Below are 15,101 nucleotides of genomic sequence, written 5' to 3'. Positions count from 1 at the left end.
ATAGCTCCAGATGGGCATGAGCCCGCCAAGGTGTGCCCTCTAGAAACCTACTCGCCAAGGTCCTCAATCTCCCCTTATCGAACATATGCCGAGGAATGCGAGCAGGAACAACAAAAGCCTCCGAGGAGTGCTGAATAGCCTCTCTCTCGCTTAGATACACCGCAACATCATACGTCCCCTGGAAGTACCGACGCTGAGCGGTGTACTGTACAGCAAGCGCAGGAACGTTAAATTTGGCCCACTGCCGAAACACTACGGCCGGCTCCTACAAAATGCATACTCATAAGATAAAATCCTACTAAAGGTATAAAAAGGCAAGTATCTGAGGAGCATACCGAGAGGATCAACTCTCGAACGCGCCTAGTAGTAGCATCCTCACTATGACGACCTCCCCAACCGGCGATAACGGGGAGCTCGCGAGGGGAAGGTCTCACCGACGCAAGAGATGGAAAGTACTCGTAGAACCATATCTATGAAGATAAAGAAATGTCAATAAATGCCAATACAGATCTAGAGTTAACTTTAAAGGAAATAAAGTGTACCTCTACGACTCTCCAAAAGCTGGAAAGCTCGATGTCTCCCTCGAAGGAGCTATGACGACTAACAAGTCGCAATCCGACCAGGAAGTCTGCGTAGGCCAAGCTAGCCCAATCATACGACCCAACCATAGGAAGGTCGCGAAGAGCAGGCAGGTAGTAGTAGCACTATACTACCTCTACCAGGGGAAAAGGTCGCTGACAACAAGATGAGGGCAAAAATGTGCACCCGCTGCTCAGGGGTGGTCGCACTGTCTTGAAAGGCCGCCGCAAGCGTGGTCCAGTGAATTCATCTAGAGCTAAGATGCATCGGCTCAGCCTCACCACGAGCCTGAAGGGTGATAGGGCCGAACAACTCCGGTACCTCTGGAGAAAAGACAGAGATCTCGCTATCGAAAGGAAGCAGTACCGAAGTAAACTCCAATCACGTGATGAGACTGAAGTCAGTAGGGGTAACGGTCATCTCACCCCAAGGAAAATGAAAGGTGTTGGTGGTGTCCCAGAAGAACTCCACCAAAGCTCAGACTACATAGTGGCTCTGTCCGAAAAAGTACATGGCCCGAGTGGCTCACAACAAGATAGTCTAGCCACAAGACTCCCACAGGACGCGCAGACCATTATGGTCACGGAAGTAAGTATCGTACAAAGAGCCAATGGTCTTGTTGCCAAAACCATGGCTACGGACTCTCTCGTTGTGAATCCATCGCCGAACACGCTCAGAAATGTGGAACTCAGGTGCGAAATGCAGAGTGCACTCGTCCCACTCTGGAAAACTCCCTAGGGAAGAAGAGGTCCCTACGCCGGCATCAATGGGAAACTGTAGTTTGCGTAAAACAATAATATTCTAAAACTGAAGTAAAGCATAACGTTTCATCTAAAGAATAAAAAGATTAATCTAAAACTTATCTAATCTAAACTAAAATTAACCTCCCTACCTACGTGATTACTCCATCCTTTATAAGAAAGGAAAAGGAATTTTAGTCCAAGTTAATATCTAATCCCACTCAAACTATAACTAAAACAAATTAACCCAAGTTGCGTGAAATTGGAGCAAGGGCCCTAGAAGTAGGGCTGGAAAACAGGTCGGGTTCAGGTTAACCTTTTTACATAAACGGGTCAACAACCCCAACCTAAAATCGACCTTTTTACATAAACGTCTAAAAACTGAACCTAAACCTGACTTGGTGGTAATCAGGTCAACCTAAACCCAACCTAATTTTTTTTAATTTTTTTTTTCCAAAAATATGAATTTGACTTTTTTTTTTATACTTTACCTTTTTTTTTTTTAACATTTTAAACTTCTGTATGATTTGATTAATACAATAACCTGTTAATATTAAAACATAACTACATTTCCAAAATAAAACAATAATCTTGGTACTGCTCATGCTTTCGTTCCGTTAAAAAATTCTTCATAAATTATTTCATATAAAAAAAGGGAAAATTTTAAATTACCACCCAAAAATGTAACCATTTTCGAACTAACCACCCGTTTAATTTTTTATTTTAAATTACCACCCCTTAAATTAAATAAATGCACAGATTACCACCCATTTCAAAAATCTGGTGGATTTTCCGTCTGTGGACTCGATCTAACGTTTATTTGACCATTTTGACTGATTTTTTTCCCCGATTTTTCTCTTTAAAAACGCTCTCTTAACTTCAATTCACATTTTTCTCTTTGAAATTTGTTAGAATTTGGTGAAGGAAATGTGAATTAAAGTTAAGAGAGCATTTTTATAGTGAAAAATCGGGGAAAAAAATCAGGCAAAAGGGTCAAACTTAGTGTTAGGTGGGGCCTAAAGACAGAAAATCCACCGGATTTTGTAAATGGGTGGTAATCTGAGCATTTATTTAATTTAAGGGGTGGTAATTTAAAACAAAAAATTAAACGGGTGGTTAGTTCGAAAATGGGTACATTTTTGGGTGGTAATTTAAAAATTAACCTAAAAAAAATAGAAGAAAATGAAAAAAATAAAATTAATGAACAAATCAAAAATTTTCACGGAATCACCCTACTCTTTAGCAATTATAAAGAGAGTGGAAATTAAAGAGTAAAGTACTTAGTTAAGTGAGCTAATGAAGATTAAAGACTTTGAATCTACTGAGAAATTGAGAATCAACAATGAAGAGGAGAAAGAAGGAGAGTTGAACAAGGAGCGAAAATGGCATGTGAATAATTTAGTGTTTGGAAATTTAGAAAATTAACTCACATGTAGCAAAATAAAACAATTTAGTACTTTGGTCATGGATAAACACTTGTCCATGCCAAATATAACCAATCAATATTTTCACAAAAAAAAATATTGTCTTATAAAAAATTGGAAATAAGTCTAAATCCTCATAATAATTCTAAAAAAAAAATGAAGCTATCTCTAATCACTCGAACACTTCTAATGCACCTTCAAGCTCCATTTTCATGCTAGCCTCATTTCTTTGCAGTTTCTGCATAACATTAGTAAATTTAGCACTGCAACTTGGTGTCACATACCTAAGTGACAGTTAAAATGTTTATAACAAGGATATTAGGTAACTCTTACCTGACATTTCATCGTAGTGGGGACATCCTTGTTCAAGCATTGGCTTATTCTCCTTTTAGGTAATTCTTTGCATGATTTTTTTAGTAAATAGTCAATCAACTTGATTGTTTAATCATCATCGTCATGTAACAGTTTCTCAAGGTTAAAACCATCATGCAGTGAATGCAGAATTATATCATAAACCTCATGATCTTAGAATGGTTTCCCAAACATACTCATGTAGTTGAATAGTTGAACCATCATATCCACATGAATTTGTATAGACTGTCCTAGCATAAACTATTCCATTGCAAACATCTTGTAAGCACATGAATAGGAGATAAGGTTCATTGTCCATAAATCTTCCAGCCCAATCCTCTGGAATAGAAGATAATATAACATACATAACTCTCTTATATTCTGATAAATGTTTCTTAGGAGTCATGCTTAGACTAAAGCTACCCTCGATTGGTAAGTCTAAATGAAATTCGAGCTTTTCGTTCCTTAGAACATTTTTAAGTTCGCTTTCCCAATCGTTGAAGTTGAGAAAATTAACCTTGTTTTCATTATTGGTGGTAAAGTGTTGTTGTCATTGTTGTTACGGCTACCCATCTATGACAGAATGAGGCAAAGTTTAATAATTATGTTTAATTAATATTAAAGTACCATAAAATAATTAAATAGGTTACTTTAAAGCACTTTATTCAATAATTAAATGATCCCAATTGAATTAATTAATTCTAAGACCCTTTATTTGTGCAATAATATTCCGGGTTTTGGCTCTACCATCAACCATTACATTTTCAAGGTGAGGTAATTCTTTACTGATTACAACCGTTGTAACTCTTGGTCAAATAATTAACCATCACATGTTTAATTATTTCTCTTTGTTTCAGGATTCTAAACTCTTTAGATAACTTTGTAAAATTGTAAGACTTGATTTACCCCAAGTTACCTAAGATAAAAAATGACATCCAACTTTGGAATGACCCATAATTAATTATCAAAGTGTTGTTGGGTTTTTAATTGAAAAGCAATCTCAATATTATTTGGACTTAGATTTATTATGTTGTGATTATTTAGTGAACTTTAGTGCATCATCGATCAACATAAAATAAATCTAACATGCATAATCTACTAATGCATAAAATAAAGTATGACCCCTTAGTCTTAATAAACTAGAATTGAAATGCTCCCACTTGAACCTTCATGGATATCCATCCACCTTGCTCCTTTGGACCTTCACTTCATGAGCTTCTTTGGACTAAACTATTTAAATAACTAATCTATTTATTTTAAATAAAAAGTTATAATGCAAAATACTTAACGGTACGCAGACCGTATTTAGATTACAAAAATACATCACAATGTGTAGATCGTATTTAGAATATATAGGTCATACTAGTCTATATATAGCAATATAATATCATATATTACCATATAATTAATCACTCAACATTCTTGTCTAAACTACAACATCAAATGTTCATATTTCCCAAAAATATCCCATATTTTAAATTATAATTAGATAAATCATATATTATTCATGATCAATTATAAAAGATCATATCTTTTAACTTAGGCATGAGATAGAATCAAATCATATTCTAATATTGGAAGATAAATCACATTTATTCTCCATGATTATCATAACTAATTTCGGAGATTCTACCCTAATTATTAGCCAATCAAATAATTTTAAAATCAATTATATCCTAATTTAGTTATGAGATAATCACGTTATTTAAATCAATTATTATCCTTTTGAAATATGCTTATAATATCCCAACAAATTTTATCCAAAATTAATAAATTTAACTATATATGGATAATCACCTTTGTATGATGGTCTCATTCTAGATCTCTTTTCAATAGTGTATTCTCTTTCATGCCTATTTCTCTCTTTCTTGTTCTTGTTGTTGTGATGATTTTTCATTGATGATGATGCATGTGTTGCTCCCAAGAACCCACCCCCCTAATATCCAAATCCCATGAATCCAAACCATTAAATCCAAAATTTGTAACTTAGTACTTTGTTGATGAGTTAGGTGTTTAGTTGGTTATTTAGTTCTTTTTTTCTTATCTTTGCTTTCTTGATAGTTTAGTTTAGTTTATTTTTGCTTATTAGTTTCTTTCCTTTTCGCTTTCCTTTCTTTTATTTTGTTTTGAAGTTACTAACCGTTTTCTTTGACTATAGTTCTCTTTTCTATTTTTGTTCTCACATGGCTTTGACGATGATGCTTTGTTTCTTGGAGCTTCATGAGGTGGTTGATTCTTCACCTTACTATTTTAGCATTGCTCGGAAGCCGGTGAGATCTTTCTTATTTTTCTTTATCTTTTATTTTCTTGGATGCATAGTTTAGGATTAGTTTTAGGAGAAGTTGAATGGTTCGAGGATGGATGCTTATAACACCTAGAGTGTTTGGAATCATTGGCGATGTTGTCATTTGATCACTTGTTTGTTGATTGGGAATTACGTGTTATACTTGCATTTTCGTTCCTTTCTTTATTTTCCTACTTTTCATTTATCTATATTTTTCTTTTTCTCTTTTTATTTTTTATTTTATTTTTCTTTCTTCTTGATTTTGGTTTTTGGTATGTTTTGAGGCTTTATTTGTCACCTTTTGTTTTTCTTTTGAATTGGACTATATACAACCGATTTTTGCTTTTGAATGATTATCTTCCTAGTGGTATGGGTATGCACGGTTTGAGAATATGTTTGGTTGACTCTAGGATAGGTGTATGCTAAGGTAGCATGTCTAAGAACTAGGAGGATCATGAAACCGGATTCTACTTGTTTGTGGCATGTTGGCAGTTGCTTCCTATAGTCGATTTGACACCTATAGTGAGTTTTGCTACATCCATGTGAGGTTCATCGTTTTTCAAGCCTTCTACATATTTTGCATGAGCGGCATGGATCATTGACTATTGCGGACCTAATCTTGAATCTTGACTCATAATTCTCGAACACGAGACCGAACCATCTAGGGAAGACAAAGACATCTTTTCGGGGTGGTAATTTTTTCTTTTCTAAGTTTATTTTCTTTCTTTTTATTTCATTGGATTTACATTGCCTTGTTGCTAACCATTTGAGCCTTTTTCCTTCTTTTCAAGCCACATCTTTAGAATTTTGAGCCTTTTGTTTCTGTTTGTTCCATTTTTTGTTTTTGTGAAGCAAATGGTCATGTTTTTGGAGTTTGTGGTGTATAAAGTTGGATTTTGGTTCTATTTGTAAGCAAGCTTGTCTTTTGTATATATTATGAATAATGGCATATGAATGTTTGGTAAAAGCCGTCCATAGTTGAAAAAGGCAAGGACATAATAAGTGCAATTTGGAAGAAGCCTTCCAAAGTCATAAGAGGTGAGGACATTTGCTTTAAATACATGAACAATTAAAGAAAATTAGAAAATGAGAAAATCCAAAAACATTTTGATGTGATTCTTTTCCCTTTTCAATTGTTCAGGACAATGCTTCCTATAAGCTTGGGGGAGAAGCCTTTACGCTTTTTGTATATATGCTTGTGGTGATAGCTTTGAATAAGCTTGGGGGTTAGTTTGTTTTTATTTGGCGATTGCTTGGTTATGAGGAGAAGGTTTGATCACCCTTTGCTTCACTAATTAGGAATACTGCCAAATTTTAAAATTTTAAGCCTACCCTCACCCTTTTTTCCCTTACGTTACAACCATTGGGAAAGACCTTTTGACCTAGAGGTTGAGTCAGATATCGAGGGAGGGCATTATGAGTCAAAGATTAAAGAGAGGAGATGCAAATTCAAGACGTCGAGTAGCCCAAAAGTGTGTTCTTTTCCGGCTCCTTCGAGGAGCCATTGGGATGCTCATTAAAGGGAGATTTGAGACTATAGGGAGAACGCGGTAAGATCGAATGGGATGAAGGTGAATTGTGATAACTAGTTCTCTACGTTTAGCATATTCTATGTTTCAATTAACCTCGGATATCTTGAAACGTGCATACCCCTATTTGCTGAAGAAAGATGTTTATTCATTTGAAATGTAGTCATTTTGTAAAGTCCAATTCGTAAAGGTTTCAATTTTGCTTTTCTTTCTTTTACTTTACTTTTTGTGGTTCGCCTAATGTATGTTGGTGGAGAGTTATAGGTTAAGCTCTTAGGAAACCTTTACGAGACCTCACTCGTCCTCATAGGCGAATTTGGGGTTTAAAGGGCTTGTTGTAGCTAAAAAAACAACCGTGATTCCTACGATAGTGAGTCTTAGTGTATATTCCTGTCTTATGTCTTTCTTTTTCTTTTTTTTGGAGTAAGTCTTTCATCCTAATTCTTTCTTGCTTTGTTTTGCTCGAGGACGAACAAAAGTTTAGCATGGGGGAATTTGATGAGTGTCATTTATGGCACTCATTTGGTTTTCTTTAGGGTAAATTTCATGCTATTCTATAGCTCTTTTCCTTAGCTTTTCCTTAATTTTAGTCTTTATTTCTTTAGTTTGCACTTTCTTATTAGAATTTCTATTTTTATGCATTTCTTGGTTTATTTTGTTATTTTCTCTTTTATTTGCTTGTTTTTCTTTCATTTTCAAGTTAACGTTGTTATCCAATGATTCCTAAAGCCCTTTCCCAAGTTTGGCATTGATTAGGATGCCTAATATTCTTCATTTGAAGCTCAAGCATGGAGACGTGCCTTCAAGCCGTGGAGGCACGAATTCTCGTGTTGAACCCACAAACATGGAGTTTGGAAACTGCAAGGTCCTGTGTTTATCAAGAGCATTTAGTGGAACGCACGAAGAGCATCAGCATGATGGTGAAGAGGCCTAACTTGTTCCGAGGCACGACTATGGCGCGGCCGCTCGGCCTGGTGGCGCGGGGTCCTCTCTTGGGCGCGGGCGCGCCTGTTTGGGTCTCTGTTCTGTACCCAAGTTTGCACGGCCGCGCTCTCCCTTATAGTTAGCCGCGCCTGTACTAGTTTATTTGGGGACAATCTAACTAATTTCTCTTTGTTAGTTTTACTATATATAGTTTTTCATTCTATTTTTAGAGAAGAATTAGAGAGTAGATATTTTGGAGAATTAGAATGGGATTTGTATATCATTTTTGTAGAGAGAGAAACTCTAGATTGTAGAGAGAAAAGTTCTTGATTAATGATTGAGGATTGATGATTCTAGCATTTTCTCCATTGAATTGAACAAAGTTTGTAAGGATTTCTTTACTTTAATGCAATCTTTAGCTTTATGATTTCAATTTTTTTGTTGAGTGTTCAAGTTTGAATTGAATTTGTGATTGAATTAGTTTTATTGATATGATGATGATGAAATGGTTGTTTAGCTTAGTTTTGATCTTGATTTCTATGGATAGTGAGTAGTTTTCTTCCTAGGGGAATGGTGAAGCATATATGAGTAATGGATTGATGCTAATTGGGGGAAATTGATGGAGTTGATGTTGTGATTAAATTGATTCATACCGCCTTAGAATATTGGGATCCAGACACTCATTGCTTTAGACTAGGCTATGATGAAATTAGTCCTTTACCGGATGAATTTGGTGCTATTCTAGGTTTTCCTTCCATGGATCTTGCGGTAATTCCTAATATGAGCGAAAATTATTATAAATATTTTGAGCATTTCTTTAATCTTAAAGACAGGGATTTAACAAATATTGTAGATGGAACCGTAGTAAACTGAAAGAATTTGCACGACACTACTTTGATAAACCATAGTCTGAGTCTTTTCAGTTTTATAGGAGGAGAGCTTTTCTCTTTTGCATGTTTAGCCAATATCTCCTCACTAGTGGAAATAATCGTGAGGGTCAAGCAATTTTAGTGTCTGTCATGGAACAAATTGAATCAGGGAGGAATCCAATGCCATTGATTGTTGGAGAAACTATGCTCAGTTTGGATGAAGGAAAGAAAAATCCAAAAGCACCTTTTCGAGGCTCTCTAATTTTATTACAGGTAGAAAACTAATATTTTTAATTACAGAAATCAAAAACAAATATTTTTGTATAGTAATACTAATTATTTGCATTGAATTTTTGCAGATGTGGCTAATGAAGAGGCTAGAATTAGTTAGCCCTCCTGATAACATTGAAAAATATTCAACAAACTGCTTTGTGAGGTGAAAGAAATGCTTTTCCATAAAGATGGGTCGCTGGGAGTGGAGCAAAATATTGGCCTTTTGTGATTTTTCAATCAAATGGATCATCTCATGGTGGAAAATTGAGAAGATGGTTGGTGTCAACAATCAACCCTTCTGTCGTCTTCCTAGCTTATCCAAGTTGACTTTTTATTACCCCTGCAGGGTAAAAAGATAGTATGGCCTTGCTCAAACCATTCCTTCTGGAGACCTTTGTCGTCCTTATGAATTTCCTGTGTCACAAGAAGTAGAGAGGTTTGATGCTTATTAGAGTGCTAGGCTTTTATGGGAAGTTGTTACCCAAAAGGTTCCTCCTTTGTCCAAGGATGTGAACCGTTGGCTACTTGATTGGCCTAAAAAGGACAAGAAGAGAGTTCAAAATACAACCAATGTGAAGAATCATCTAGGAGACAAGATATCTCCTGTTAAGGAACGCCTAGGTGAAAAAGTTGAATTTAAAACTCCTATCATGCCAAGAAGAAAAACACTACTGTAGGGAATATTTCAAGCATTACCCCAAACTTGAACCCCACTGTGATCATACACTTAAGCATGGTGGCGTCCAAAGGGAAGGAAGCTAGAGCAAAAGAGTCACCAACAAGTTTTAGGAACTTATAAACCGTTCACAGGGTGAAGGTTACACCCCTTAACGATCCAGGAGATCGTTAACTACAATAGGTTTGGAACCAAGACTGGAAGTTTGGGGATGAAGGTACAAATCCAATCTAAAAGAGATTGAACCTGCCCTAATAATAGGCCTCTATTTTATTTTTCTCGTATTCATGTGCGCTTTCTGACTAACATACAATCATTAGGTTAACCCTAAACCTGTTTAACTACGTTGGTTAAATATTATTGCACAAACAAAACTATTATTGGCGATCACTTGAATTATAATCAAATTAAACCTAAACAAGATTATTAATTATCTTATTCAGCATGATTACAAGTACATATCCCCTTTAAACATGCATAAAAGGCGTGATCAAGCAATAACAATAAATAAGCATCAAGCAACATAATAATAATCATAACAAAAACAATCAAAATAATGATCATAATAATCATAAAAATAATCATAATTATCATAATCATGTTAAAGCATAATATTAATAGCAAGATCCTAGGCATGATACTGACAAGATTAATAATAAACCCTAGCATGTTACTAAGCATCAAAGAATAAATATATAGCCCTAACATGATACTAACATGAATATTAGGAAAGACAATAAAAGGCACCATAGAAATCATAATTGACATTATATTCTTTATCCTAAACATGATACTAGGAACTTATTGTTGTCACCCTAAACATCAAATTAAGAAAAGCATCCTAACATGATACTAGGAATCAAAATAGGAACCTAAACATGATTTTTATATCATAATATCAATAAAACAATTAAAGCACTTACTTGGATGCCTCGTACCTCTTTCTAATAACAAAATACACACGTTAGTAACTTCAAGGAAAATATAAAATTAAAAGAATTAAATTAAATAATTGAAAGAAAGAATCTAAAGAAAGTTTAGACTAGATTTAGGACCAAACCCTCAGAAATCAAACCTTTCACGTCTAGGGCGAAGGCAACTTCGAACTTGGCTAGGTGTGTCTAGATCTTGTGAATGCGGAATTTTGTTTTGAGAAAAGGCTAGTTTAAAAGAGAGAGAGAGAGTATATCAAGAATTTCTTGATGAGAGTTGGTGATTTAAAACGGAGGTTTTTGGAGGCTATTAATAAAGAAAATCAACCGGATATGATAAAAAAGAATCAGAGTTTTGAAAAGAATAAAACAGGACAGTACACTATCGCCAAACACGCCCTTGTCGCCAGGCGATTGACGTGTCGCCGCGACGCCAGGCGACAGACTATAGTGCGGCGCTGCAATCAGTTTTTCCACGCATTTTCTTATTTTGATAAAATTTAAAGCGTACGAAGGTTAAAACTGTAATTTCCTTAAAAACACTTCTTTTATTTTAAATAAAACTCTTAAAATTCAATTATCAATGCTAATCAAATTAGGATTCAAAAGAACCTTCTAGAAGATTCTAGTAGACCATAATCAATCCTAATTGCATTAGGAATGATAAATCACAATAGGTTCTCCTATAGATCATTGTGCCGCATATAAAATCAAACCGGGCCCAGTTTAGTAATTTGACCATAACTTCCTCATTATTCATCGGAATTAGGCTTATAATATATCGTTGGAAAGATCTTTTTGAACACAACCCATCTACACCATTATTGGACCCTTGCCATGGACCAAACTAAATTGGATTGGCTATTTTCATAAAACTGGTTTTCGAAAACAGAGAGAAGGAAAAGAATTAAAAACTAATCGGCTAATCGCAACACTAGACTTTCCACACTTTCACTTCATTCGATTATGATTCGACGTTCTGCGATCCTAAATCATTCTTGTAACGTCGAAACCTGCAAACTAGCATTAGTAAAACAGATAAAAGAGTAAAGAAACGCGTATCTTGCACCGTCGAGCACACGTCTTTAGGAGGTAACCAATCTGTTGCATTTGTTGTTGTGACAACCTTCCACAAGCTAGGGAACGCTATCTTGCTTTTTTGACAATCTTCCTCAAGCTAGGGGATACCGCCTGAAGACTGTTATGCCTGTAACTGCCTCTAATTCTGCCGTGATAGTCTTCTGCAAGCTAGAGAACTCTAAGATTGCTTCGCCTGAAACGACCTTCTAGCGCTTTATTACCATCTTCCGCAAGCCTGGGAACATGATCGAAGATTGCTTCGCCTGAAGCTATCTTCATTTGTTGCGATAATACTCTAAAGAGTATCACCGAAGACCAACGCCTGTCGATCTTTTAAAGTTAGCTTGAACCTTGCTTTTGCTATGCCAGTGCGTTGGCGCTTTTGCTGCTTGTGAACCAGTATGTCGGTGCTTTTGAATTGTAAACCATTATGTCGGTGCTTTTGTTGTTTGTGAACTATTATATCGGTGCCTTTGTAGTGAGCCAATGTTTAGGCGCTGTAAGCTAACTGAGACGATAATTTATCAGGCCGATCACTAAATGCGATTATAACCGAGCCGATTACTAAATCATGTCAAATTGCTTATAGGGGCTAATTGGCGTACCAAGGAACCCAAAATTGCTGTATGAGGTCGAAATAACCAGCCCGAGAGGCTTCGAGCTCTGTCGCCACTACAATGCCTTTAGCGCCGCGATTTTGCTCTGTCGCTAGACATTGCACTTGATAGGGATAAGATAGGTCGTTAAGCTACTACCCTAATCAAATTAATCATTTATAATACCTAAACTTACACCAAACTAGTTAGTGGCAAGTAAAGGGTCGAACCACTAAGGAATCACACTAATTCAACATCAATAATCACTAATGCGAGAGTAAAAAGGGGATTTTTTTTTTGGGTTTTGTTGAGTAAGAACACTAAAACTACAAATAAGCAAGAAAATGATGATTTAAATCATCGGAAAAAGATCCTAGGGATACGGGGGTGTCAAATATGATTAGAAAGAGGGGAATAATAATGGTTATCATGAAACACATGCCAAAGAACACAAGATTCTACCTAAACAATTCGTTCTCATGCAATAGTCTAGGAAAATCAATGAAAGAGGTCTACACTAATAAGTATCATTCTCATGCATCCTATTAGTTACAATCAAATCAAGAGAACAAAGAAACACAATCCATAAAAACTCCACTCTAATAACTCATTTTCATGCAATCATTAAAATAGAGATGATCTTAATCTAGTTCAAATCACTTTCATGCATTTAAACTAGGAAACATCAAATAGAGTGCAGCAATAATCTCAAGCTATTAAAAATCATGTCTTTCATTTAATTTATGGCATAAGTTCAATGCAACCGTCATCATTCATCCAATATCAACTCATATCTTCCACCCCCTTCCCCTAGCTAAAAGATTATTTTAGAGAAGAGAGTTTAATCATAATATCAAAACTAGAAACAAACTCAAGAAACTCAAAACAAAACATGATTAAAAACAATGAAATCAATAACAACTAGATGAACTAATAAGATTAACAAAAATAAGCAACAATAAATGCAAATAAATAAAGCTAAAGGAAAGGATTAGAGATTACTAAAGAAGGGATTAATGAAAGATGAGAACTTGAATTCTTGCTTGATTGAAGATTAAACTTGAGCAAAGTTGAATACTTGGAAAAAAATTGAGCAAAAATCTACTTTCTCTAATTATCTAATCTAACCCTAAGACAGAGAAGCTCTCCTAAACTAATCTAAAAAATGGTTGTTAAAAGTTAAGAGAGTATTAACCCCAAAAGGGGTATTTATAATACAAGGAAAATAAAAGACAAATAAAAAGAAAACTAACTAAACTAATTAAATGACAAAACTAAGAATAAAAAGGAAGGAAAGGAAAAATAAATTAAAAAGGGAAAAAACAAACAAATCCCACCAAAAACAATTAGACCCCCAATTCCCCTTTCTCATGGTTGCTCTGATTCGCATCATCCATTCCATCGCACGCATCTTCACCCTTCATCGACATCAATCAGCAAAATCCTCATCAAGCATAAATAAATCGTGGCCGTCCGATTTTCAATAAAATCACGTGAGAAGCTCGTGATTGAACCCACATTTGTGCGCCCGTGAAGACATCGCGCAGATGCTATTGCCTCGAATCTGAATTTGGACTCCATTTGTGAGCTTTCTGACAGGGATGCGCGGCCGCGAATAGCTTCAATCAAATTAGACCTTAATTGAGGTTCGATTGTTTGCAAATGGTGAAGAGTGCTGGCCGGAAATCGCTGCTGTGCTGGCAGCTTTAATTGGTGGCTGACGGTGGCTGTTAATTCGGTGGCTTCTCTGTTATAGGTTGTTGGTTAGTGTGTGACGGTGGATGGGATTCGAATTAGTGGCAAAATAGTGGCTGTAGAGCTACGGGGTGAAGTAGGGGGCTGTTGTGGAGTGTGTGGCGACGCTGCGGTTATTTGACGGTGGTTAATTGTTGTTGTTTGTTGGGGAATTGGGAGCAATTTGGCTGGTGTGCGTGGTGAATTCGGGGGCTAATGGTGGTTGTTGGCGGTTTATGCGATGGCCTGAGGGGGCAGAAGGTGGTAATTGGTGGTTAGAGATGTTGGGGTTTGGTTTGCGTGGCCAGCGTTGCTGCTGGGAACGACTTTAATTGGTGGCTGACGGTGGTTCTAGGTGTGGGGGTTGCGTGAGAAGGAGAGTTGGAGCAGGGGAGTTGGCTGCGGTTGCTGTTAGTGTTGTTGGGCTGATGTAGTTGTGATTGCTGGTGGTTGTTGTGGGGTTGCGTGAGGTGGATGAAATGGGTGAGCTGATGGTGTTGTGTTCGTTGCTATTGCTATTGCTGTTATTGCTATTGGGTGGATGTGGTTGAGATGGTGGTGCACTATGGGTTATAGAGATGGAGTAGGGGAGGTGAAGAGGAGTGTGTGGTGTAGGTTTAGGTGATGGTGGAGTGTAGGATAAGGGGATAGCAGCTATGACAGCTTGGAGCATGTTGTTTGACTCAATTCTCGGACCTTGAACTCGATCGACCAAGGACCCGAAAACACCTACAACCAAAAACAACATGAGGGGATTATCAAAAGATAAAATAAAATAAAATAAAATAAGATAAATAAAGTAAAATAAAATAAGATAAATAAAGTAAAATAAAATGCTAAAACTAAAGAAATAATAAAATTAAATGAAATAAAAAAAAAACAAACTAGAAACTAAAAGAAAATAAATAAAACGAGAGAATTGGGAAATTATTAACTAAAACTACAAAAATAAACTAAAAACTATTAAAATCTACAAAAGTACTTAAAATAAAGATAAAAGACGAGAATAAGCAAATAAAAGAAATAAAGGATAAAATGAGCAAAATTATTGGAAAATAAGCTGGAAAACGACTTAATAAACACCCTAAAAGTTACATAAAAGTCACTTAT

The sequence above is a fragment of the Chenopodium album genome, chromosome 6 (genome assembly GCF_948465745.1).
Source record: "Chenopodium album chromosome 6, dcCheAlbu1.1, whole genome shotgun sequence".
Taxonomy (NCBI): Eukaryota; Viridiplantae; Streptophyta; class Magnoliopsida; order Caryophyllales; family Amaranthaceae; genus Chenopodium; species Chenopodium album.
This window is presented reverse-complemented; position numbering follows the sequence as displayed.